Below are 9,953 nucleotides of genomic sequence, written 5' to 3'. Positions count from 1 at the left end.
GAAGGAAACTTGGTTTTCTACTGCAGTGAGGAGTCATTGTTTTCAGGAATTAAAACCTAGGAAAGAAGAAAGGACTAGTGTGGTGTTCATTAGAACTCTCCACAAATATTCTATTCTTCTTTTCTCTTACATATATGCTTGTTGAAATTACCCTCTCTGAAGTTAGGTGTGATCATGTGACATCTTTTGGCCAATGAAACATGAGTTCAAGTGATCTGTAGAACTTCCAGGTGGAAGTTTTAAGGGCCAATAGGCAATTGGCCACACTCTTTTTGTCCTACCTTATCGATCATACAAGTATATGATGAAGTATAGCTGCCAACAGCCAGGGTGTGAGAGGGTCCACTACAAGCAGAGCCCCTCCCACAACCTCCAGTGAATGTGCAGCATGAGTGAGCAATAAACTTTTGCTATATTAAACCACTGTGATTTTTAACAGCTTTATTAAGAGATAATTTGCATATCACAAAATTCTCCTGTTTAAACTGTACAGTTCAATGTTTTTCATATATAAACTTGTGTAACCATCACCATAATCTAATTTTAGCACTTACATCAGAATCATTTAATCTAATTTTAGCACTTACATCAGAATCATTTAGATTTCATCCACAAGAAATCTTATACCCATTAGCAGTCGCTCCCCATTTCTCCCTCTTTCTTTCAGCCCTAGGCAATCATTAATCTACTTCTGTCACTATAAATTTACATATCCTGGGCATTTCACATTAATTGATGTATACAATATGTGTTCTTTTGTGACTTTCCCCTCCCCCTGCCACTGAATGTAATGTTTTGAGGGTTTGTCCATGTTGTAGCATCTCTCAGTGATGCATTCCTTTTTATTGCTGCATATGTTTTACATATCTACCACATTTTGTTTATCCATTCATCATGTGGTGAACATTTGTGTTGTTTCCGCTTTTTGGCATTTATGAATAGCTAGAGGCCCGATGCATGAAATTCGTGCAAGAGTAGGCTTTCCTTCCCCCTGGCTGCCGGCACCGGCTTCCCTCGCAGCCCCAGCTTCGTATGGAAGGTCCTCTGGTCTAATTAGCATATTATGCTTTTATTATTATAGATGATGTTATAAACAGTTGTGTGCATGTTTTCTGTGTATATATATTTTTTGTTTCTCTTGAAATTTCTCTAGAAGTGAAATTGCTGGATGATATAGTAACTGTTGATCAACTTGAGGAATTGCCAAACTATTTTCCAAAGTAACATTCGTACATTCACATCAGTAATATAAGAAGGTTCCAATTTCTTCACATTCTCATCAATAATTGTCTGGCCTTTCTATTATACTCATTCAAGTGGGTGGGCAGTAGTATCTTACCACGCAGTCCTTTTTTCTAGAGTGTCAACTAATGTCTTATCATGTGCAGTATGTACTTGTCTAATTGGGTTTACCTGTGTTTTAATAATCTCTAAACTGATTGATGGTTATCTTATTAGACCTTCCCCCACACAGGCACTATCTTTTGGAGTCCCATCTTGGATTGTGCTTCCCAAAAACAGGGTTTGTCTTCGGAATATAAAAGTGCTTAACAAATGTTTGATGAATAAATGAACAAATAAATAAAATGGATGCATATATGAATGGACAAGTTTAATCGCTCATTCTCACAAGCACCATTTGCATCATTTGCTGGCAATGTCACTCTGTAGCAGAAAGAGTATGGAGTCAGGCATGGAGATTGAGTCTCAGCTTCATTGCCTATAACAGTGATGGCGAACCTATAACACGCGTGTCAGAGGTGACATGAGAACTCATTTTTTGGTTGATTTTTCTTTGTTAAATGGCATTTAAATATAAAATAAATATCAAAAATATAAATCGTTGTTTTACTATGGTTGCAAATATCAAAAAATTTCTATATGTGACACGGCACCAGAGTTAAGTTAGGGTTTTTCAAAATGCTGACACGCCGAGCTCAAAAGGTTCACCATCACTGGCCTATAAGCTCTGTGAGGATGGATACGTTACTTAAGCCTCAGACTATTCATCTGTAAGACGAGAAATAATATCAGAGGTCATATGAGAGGCCACATGAGACAGCGAAGGTAATGGATGCACGCAGAGTAAACACTCATTGAATATTCCCTTCCCTTTAAGACAAGTGTTGCAACCTGAGTTGCCTCCTAGTTTCCTTGTCTTGAGCCGGTTCTTCTTGTGCTACCTAGCATCTAGAGATGGAGTATATCATGTTTGAAACTCAAATTCTGGAGCCAGACTGTCTGCATTAAAGACCAGACCCCACCACATTCTGTGTGATCTACGAAAGTACCTTGACATTACCTTGCCTCCTCATCTGGAAAATGGGAATAATAATAATGCCTTCTTTTTAGGAATGCCAGCTTAGAATTAAATACGCTGATGTCTATAAAGCTTATAGAACCATATCTGGCCCAATGAACAGCTTCAAAATGTTTATTTTGCTATTGTTGTTGTTCTTGATATTATTACTACTACTATTACTATCACCATTACTTCAGGCACTTAAGTAAAAGAGCTCTCCAATGTTCTTCATGGAGGTAGGATTCTACCTGAATCTCCACCTACTTGATGTTTACTACTGGATGTCATGAGTGCCAATTGTCTCTTTCTCTAAACTCTATGGGTTGTTTGCGGCTGAATGTTGTCCCCAAATACTTGCAAAATGCAATACTCTGAAGTTAGTCTGTGTCCATTTCAGGATCTACTCATTTGTTGTCTGTCCCATTTTGAAATATATGGAGTCCTGTTATTCCAAAATTAAGTGGCCCCTAGATCACTAAGGGGTGTGTGTGCGTGTGCACGCAAATACATATCACTTCTGCTGTCATATGTTTTCTGACTCTTTGCTGTGAGCAGTCACTTCTCATTTCCACAGAGCAGCCCTTCCTCTCCAGATTCATTGTCTAATCTGCTGTGGTTTTGCCAAACAGGAAAACCCAGCTTGTTGGAATTGTGTATACAGTAAATGTGTAGAGACCCTGACAGGAAGCCTCTGGGGATCTCCCATGAGTCTAGAAAGGAAGTGTCAGTGTGTGAACATTGTAACACATAGTAAAACACAAGTAAACCCAGTAAGACAAGTACATACTGTATCTGAAAAGACATTAGTTGACACTCGAGAAAAACAAGCTGCAGGGAAGCAGAGGGTCACAATGACCATCCATACAAGAGCCAGGGTTTGATGAGCTCCCTTAAAAAGTCAGTAGGCCATGATAGAATCTTAGAAGATTCTTTTTAGATCACATTCTTATTCCCGGTTGTGATCTAGTAGAGGTGAGCTTTGCCGAGCATCTAAGTCAGAGAGGTAGAATGTCATCATTCTAATTGTATTACGAGGCATGCAAAAGCATCCAATTCATTTCTTGTCCATAGCATCAAATGTTCTGGGCCATAAAGGAACGGAAGTGTACTATACATTTGCTACAGGGAGGTCTGTAAGGGTTTTGACACTCTTACCTCTGATCCCCTTTGCAGTGTTTAGAAAATTCTGCACAGCCCAAGTCTAGCTGTAGATAGTCACTCTCCCTGGCTCTCTGACCCCGGAAGCCACAGGGCAATAGTAATAGCAGCATCTACTGCCCAGTGGCAGTGGTGCCCATGGCGATATCCGGCGAATGGCCATGTGATGACAGGGTGGCATGCCATGCTCAGGCTTCAGCAGCAGGCCTAGGCTCTCCTAGACATCTGTTCTGGTGACCTTTTAGCTGTGGAGTCAATGAGCTGACCTCTTCTTTTCCCCTCCCATTGTCCAAGCCTGGTTCTCCATTCCTGCCTACAATACTGTTAATACCTAAGAATTTTCCAGTAAATTGCTTTTATGCTTAGTTCTTGTTTTCAGCCAAGAACTCTATGTAGGACAGATAGGTATTTTTTTTATTTAAATCATATACAAAGCAAGCATTTGATATCAAAAGATAGTTTAGCCATATATTAGATATATTCAGTACATTTTATTGTCATTTCCTTATTAACACAATTATTCCAAGAAGGTGGCAAAACTTTAACTTACCACTTTCTATTTAGTTTTACTTCCCAGAGAATCTTATAACCTAGCAAATAGTGTTTAAATCATCTTTAAAAAGCACTTATTTCCCCTGTTTTCTTCTAGAAGTTTATGGTTTCAGGACTAATATTTAAGTCTTTAATCCATTTTGAGTTAATTTTTGTGTATGGTGTAAGATAAGGAACACATTTTATTCTTTTTCATATGGGTATCTAGTTTTCCTAACATTTATTGAAGAATCTATATTTTCCCTATTTTGTATTCTTTGTATTCTTGTTGAAGAGTTGTTGACCATATATGAGTGGGTTTATTTCTGGGCTCTCTATTCTGTCCCATTGGCCTATGTGTCTGTTTTTTAATGTCAGTACCACAGTTTTGATTACTGTAGCTTTGTAATATAATTTGAAATTAGGAAGTGTTCCAGCTTTGTTCTTCTTATTTGAGATTGTTTTGGCTCTTTGGGGTATTTCTGGGTCTGTCTGAATTTTAGGATTGTCTTCTCTATTAGTCTTGGCAATAATTTTTTGCATATGACACCAAATGCACAAGCAACTAAAGCAAAAATAAACAACCGAGATTACATTAAGCAAAAAATTCTTCACAGCAAAGGAAGCCACAAACCTACAGAATGAGAAATAAAAACATTTGTAAACCTTATGTCTGATAAGGGGTTAATATTCCAAATATATAAGAAACTCATGTGACTTGATAGTAATAATAATAACCCAATGAAAACATGGGCAAAGGATTTGAATAGACATTTCTCCAAAGATGACATACAAACTACCAACACGTAAATGAAAAGATGGTCAACATCACTAACATCAGGGAAATGAAATCAAAACCACAGTGATATGTTACCTCAGGCATATTTGGAAGGTTACTATTTAAAAAACAAAAGACAACCAGTGGATGTGGAGAAAAGGAAGTCCTTATATACTGTTGACAGACCCTATGTCACTGGGTTAGAATCAGAATGTGTTAACATATGAAAGTGCTTTGTAAAAAGCAATTTTCCAAATAAGTATCAGATAATGGAACAAGAGAGGAGAGGATGTTAAAGGTGCTGTATTTAGATTAACATCATGATGGGGAAACAAACTTGGCAATCATAAAACAAAAACAAAACATTTAACTTAGAAATATAAAATAATCTACAAATTTTTATAGAAAAGCTGGCCTTACTTTCTCCTAATTTGTGTGGTATGCATAGTGCTCTCATAACAATGTGAATGGTTAGGTTGTAAGAGACAGATAAAAAGAAAATATTAAACAGACTTAGAAGGGGGTGGATATAAAGTTAGCATTTCTGAGTCATGAAAGCATCAGATAGCAATTTCAGAAAGGTGTAACTTTATTTAAATCCGAGCTACTGTGAATTCTATCATACTGCAGACACCTCTGACTCAACAGTCTCTGTTGGCATATTGCTGTGCTGACAAATTCTCACATAAACTGAAAATTTCCATTTTGTAAACAAGTATGTGGGTTCCTGACGGTCTAGCTTCTATCCTGAGATGGAACTTTGGAAAGTGGAGTCCTCACTTGACTGACCCTGTATAATCCACTTCTCATATTAGCAAAGCAGATTCAAATATTTATCACCCAAATCAGAGTCCGTGTGAACATTAATGTCATATTAAATCTGATACTCTTCTTCAAGTTTGAGAAACACAAAACACATCATTGGCCTCCTTGGCTAGATTTCCTGAGATAGTTAGAGTAGTATGGTGTGTTAATTTGGTCATCTTTATGATACCAGGGGCTCTATTTCCACTTCCATCCACAAGAGGACAAATATGGCCCATTGGTCCAGAAGCAGCTGAGCCAGGATATCCGATGCACACAAATGTGAGTGTACCTGCAGGCAAATACAGGTTGGGTGATGGATCTTCCTTCTGCTGAGGCAGAGTCAGACACAGGGGCTTGGGTTATATGCTTTATGAGCATCACCCCATCATCTAAGCAGAATGAACTGGACATGTGATACAACCACGCAGATGGATGAAAAGTCATAAACTATTGCAGGGAAGGGACTAGATGAGATACATTTGCATATCATGGACTTTGGATCAGGCAACCAGCACATACATCACAAACAATAATGAGAAGTATTGGACCCACAGACCAGATGTAGGATTAAATGATGTACCCATTAAAGGCCTAATGCAGTATCTAGATTACAGACGCTCAGTATATCAATATCACTATTCATTTGTTTACCTTCCTCCTATTTTTAAAAATTACTTTGGGAGGGGTTTTATCTATATATCAGGAGGAGTTGGATTCCATGATCACAATGTTTCTTCTAGCTCAATGAGTAGTATGAACCTAGCAGTAAGTTTAACTTTGAACAGCCCCATTTTTTCAAGAACTGGGAGCAACGTCTTATAAAGATAGGAGACCTCTCTGTGAACCTCTGGCCTGCTAGTTGGGGTGAGGGAGAGAATGGAGAAGGGAATATCTGTTTTTATCACAATTATGATCCCGAGCCCATTTTCCATGTACTTTTATTCTCCTACTAGAGGCCTGGTGCACAAATTCGTGCACGGGTGGGGTCCCGCCAGCCTGCCCTGATGGGGGTCGATCAGGGCCAGGCCGGTGGGGGGAAGAGGACACGGAAGGTTGGCTGGCCATCCCCGTCCCCGATTGGGGTTGGGGGGTCCAATCGGGGGCCGGGCTGGCTGGGGAGAGGGGTTACAGGAGGTTGGGGGGCTGATTGGGGCCCCACATCAGGCTGGTAGGCTGCCGCAGTGCACGTCATAGCGACCGATTGTTCTAATCATTTTGGTCATTCTGGTCGTTCTGCCATTCCGGTTGCTTGGCTTTTATATATACTAGAGGCCTGGTGCATGAAATTCGTGCACTGGGTGGGGGGTGTCCCTCAGCCTGGCCTGTGCCCTCATGCAATCCGGGAGTCCTCAGGGGATGTCCGACTGCCGCAGAGGTGGGAGAGGCTCCCGCCACTGCCACTGCGCTCGCCAGCTGTGAGCCTGGCTTCTGGATGAGCAGTGCTCCCCCTGTGGGAGCACACTCACCACCAGGGGGCAGCTCCTGCGTTGAGTGTCTGCCCCCTGGTGGTCAGTGCGCATCATAGCGACTGGTTGACGGGTCGACTGTCTGCCCCCTGATGGTCAGTGCACATCATAGTGAGTGGTGGAGCAGTCTTAGCATATCATTAGCATATTACGCTTTGATTGGTTGAACAGCTGACTGGACTCTTAGCATATTAAGCTTTTATTATATAGGATAGATTTCTAGATGCTTTTTAAAAAATATTTCTTATTGATATTTAGAGAGAGAGGATGAGAGAAAGAGAGAGAGAGAGAGAGAGAGAGAGAGAAACATTGATGTGAAAATGGAACCTTGATCGGCTGCCTCCTGCATGCCCCCTACTGGGGATTGAGCCTGAAACCCAGGGATGTGCCCTGACCAGGAATTGAACCAGCAACCTTTTGGTGCCCAGGACGAAGCCCAACCAACTGAGCCACACCAGCTACAGCTACATCTAGATGCTTTAAATTGCTCAACCAACTTCAGTGATGAAATGGGTCTGCCTGTGGTTTTATGAGGAAAGAACAGAACCCAAAGAAAACAAGGATTTGGAAGTCTTTATCATCCAACCAATTTCTACAAGTGGGAAGAGTCTAGTCCTGTGTGATCCTGTGGACATAGACCTTCCTTCCTATTGGAAAGCAGAAGTGATAACCAGACTTCCACACCTGAACATCTATTTTCCAGGTTATTAAAGATGTCAGCCAGGGCCAGACCTGGGCAAAATTAGAATATAGAGGTGATGTGTTGCAAAGAGTATTGGGATTGGCCAAAATACCTGGATCCTGGCTCTAGCATGCACTGGTTATATGACCTTGGACAAGTCATTTCTCTTTTTTGAGCCTTCGTTTTTCTCATGGGAAGTAAAATGGGAGTCATAATAACATGTTCAATATTTACCTAAGAGGAGAAAATGTAAAGTGTTTAAACAGATATAAAAGCAAAGCTGTAAGTCTGGGCCTGCCTCCCATGTTCGTGCCTGCTCCTTCCCTTCCCTTCTGAGTTTCTTCACCCCCTCCCATAGCCAACAGTTCCTCGGGTGAGGAATAAATTTAGTTAATTCATAACAAAGTGTTACCGCCATGGGTGACTCTTCCCTATGTCATCTGCATGCTAATGAATGAATCTCTGGCTTTAGAATATCTGATGTTAGCAAGAGACATGGAAGGAAGGAGGTAGGAGAATGTATGTGTGGAGGGGGTGGGTGGGTGATCAGGTAGCCTTAGGTAGAAACCTCCCTGATAAACCAAAGACAGTAGCCTGCTCTACCTGAAGCAAAACCGGCTACGCAGGGAGCCTTTTAAAGCATGGTTAACGTGAAATTCTCTCTCTGCATCCTTGGTCCACAATGACACTGGCAGATGCTAAACTTCGGCCTGTCTGGAGCAGTAAATTAGGTTATAGAGGCTGCCAAAAACCCCAAAGTCATCCTCAGAAAGTGCAACATTGTGAGATCTGAAGCAAAGGTCAGAGACATAAATGCTCAAATGAGTTTTAAGAGAGAAACCACCAAATACATAGGGGCAGGGAAGAGAGAAAGGAAGGTGGGCCCTTGGCCGTCTGGCAAATCCTATCAGACTCTCATAAACAACATTGAGATCAGACAGAAAGTGGTCCTGGCTCCTTTCCCCAGTAATAAGTACGGTATATTCATAAAGGATGATACTGTAATAGAGACTGTATATTCATAACCTGTTCCAGAACTCTCAGCCCAAACCTCCTGGGACATGGGAAGTCTTTCTGAGACCTCCTTCCTACTGGAGAAGTTCCCACCTGACAGTAATGAGGCTGTGCAGGGGAAGGAGATAATTTGCTAAATGGAATCAGTTGAACAAATGCCTGGGTAGGACTAGGCTTCTTCATGGCTTGCAGCAAATTGTTACATAGTAAGAACTGCCGTCTGGCCCCAGGTTCTCCGCAGTGGCAAGGCAGCCTTAAGAACCCAGAGACCCAATTCTTCCCAAAAGATTACTCCAGAAACTGTGTGTTGGGGATGGGGAGGGGCAACAAAATAAACAGCAGTGCCTAGGCCTTCACTGCCACCAGCAGGGCCCAGGAGAAATGCAGGCCTGCAGAAGCCCCGGGTGAGAGGATGAAACTTACAGCTAAACTGCCTTCGTCCTGTGCCCACCCACCCCTTCCCCAGTCCCTACGATTTGGAAAAGCTGCTTGTCCTCTCTAAAAGTGGAGCTCCTGCCCTAAAGCTCAGAATCAAGCGTTTGGAGCACAAGCTCCAATGAAGGGACCAAACATTCCTTCCTGTCCTGGGATTTGCAGTATTTCCATAGGTGCAGTGGAGTGAGGCCCAGAGATGGCGATTTTACAGCTGGGTCCGCTTACATCTCACTTCACCCGGGACGTGGACCAGACCCCTCGGCCATCCACCTTAGATGAGCGTCAGGTAGAACCAACTCACGCTTTGCATGAATTTGAAAATATCGGCCCAACGCCAGCTTGATCTCTCGCACCCCGTCCCAATCCGTGACCACCTGCATTTTGCGGGCCCTGGGGCGGGACGGCGCTGCCTGGAGCGTGCGACGGGAGGCGCAGGGCGCCCCGAATCTTCAAGGCTGTGGGCCCGGGGGAAACACTCGGAGGGCGGAATGGCCCGGGAGTGCGCCCGGGTTGCAGCAGGAAGGACCCCCTGGAGCCTTAGAGGCCTGCGGAGGGCTCCCCGCAGAGATCCGCTTTTGGAAAGGTTCCCCGACCACGCGACGGAGAGCACGTGAGTCGCGCAGCTTCCCTATAAAAACCCCGGCTTCGCTGCGCCTTAGGAGCCAGAGGAGCTGAAGGACAGGACCACCTGCGCCACCAGCGACAGGGCGGCGGTGACACTCCCTCCGAGGCGCCCGAAACGGTTCTGCAATGTGATGCTTCCTACCCTCGGGGTCCGGA

The sequence above is a fragment of the Myotis lucifugus genome, unplaced genomic scaffold, assembly GCF_000147115.1.
Source record: "Myotis lucifugus unplaced genomic scaffold, Myoluc2.0 scaffold_48, whole genome shotgun sequence".
Classification (NCBI taxonomy): domain Eukaryota; kingdom Metazoa; phylum Chordata; class Mammalia; order Chiroptera; family Vespertilionidae; genus Myotis; species Myotis lucifugus.
Note: the sequence above shows the minus strand (reverse complement) of the source record.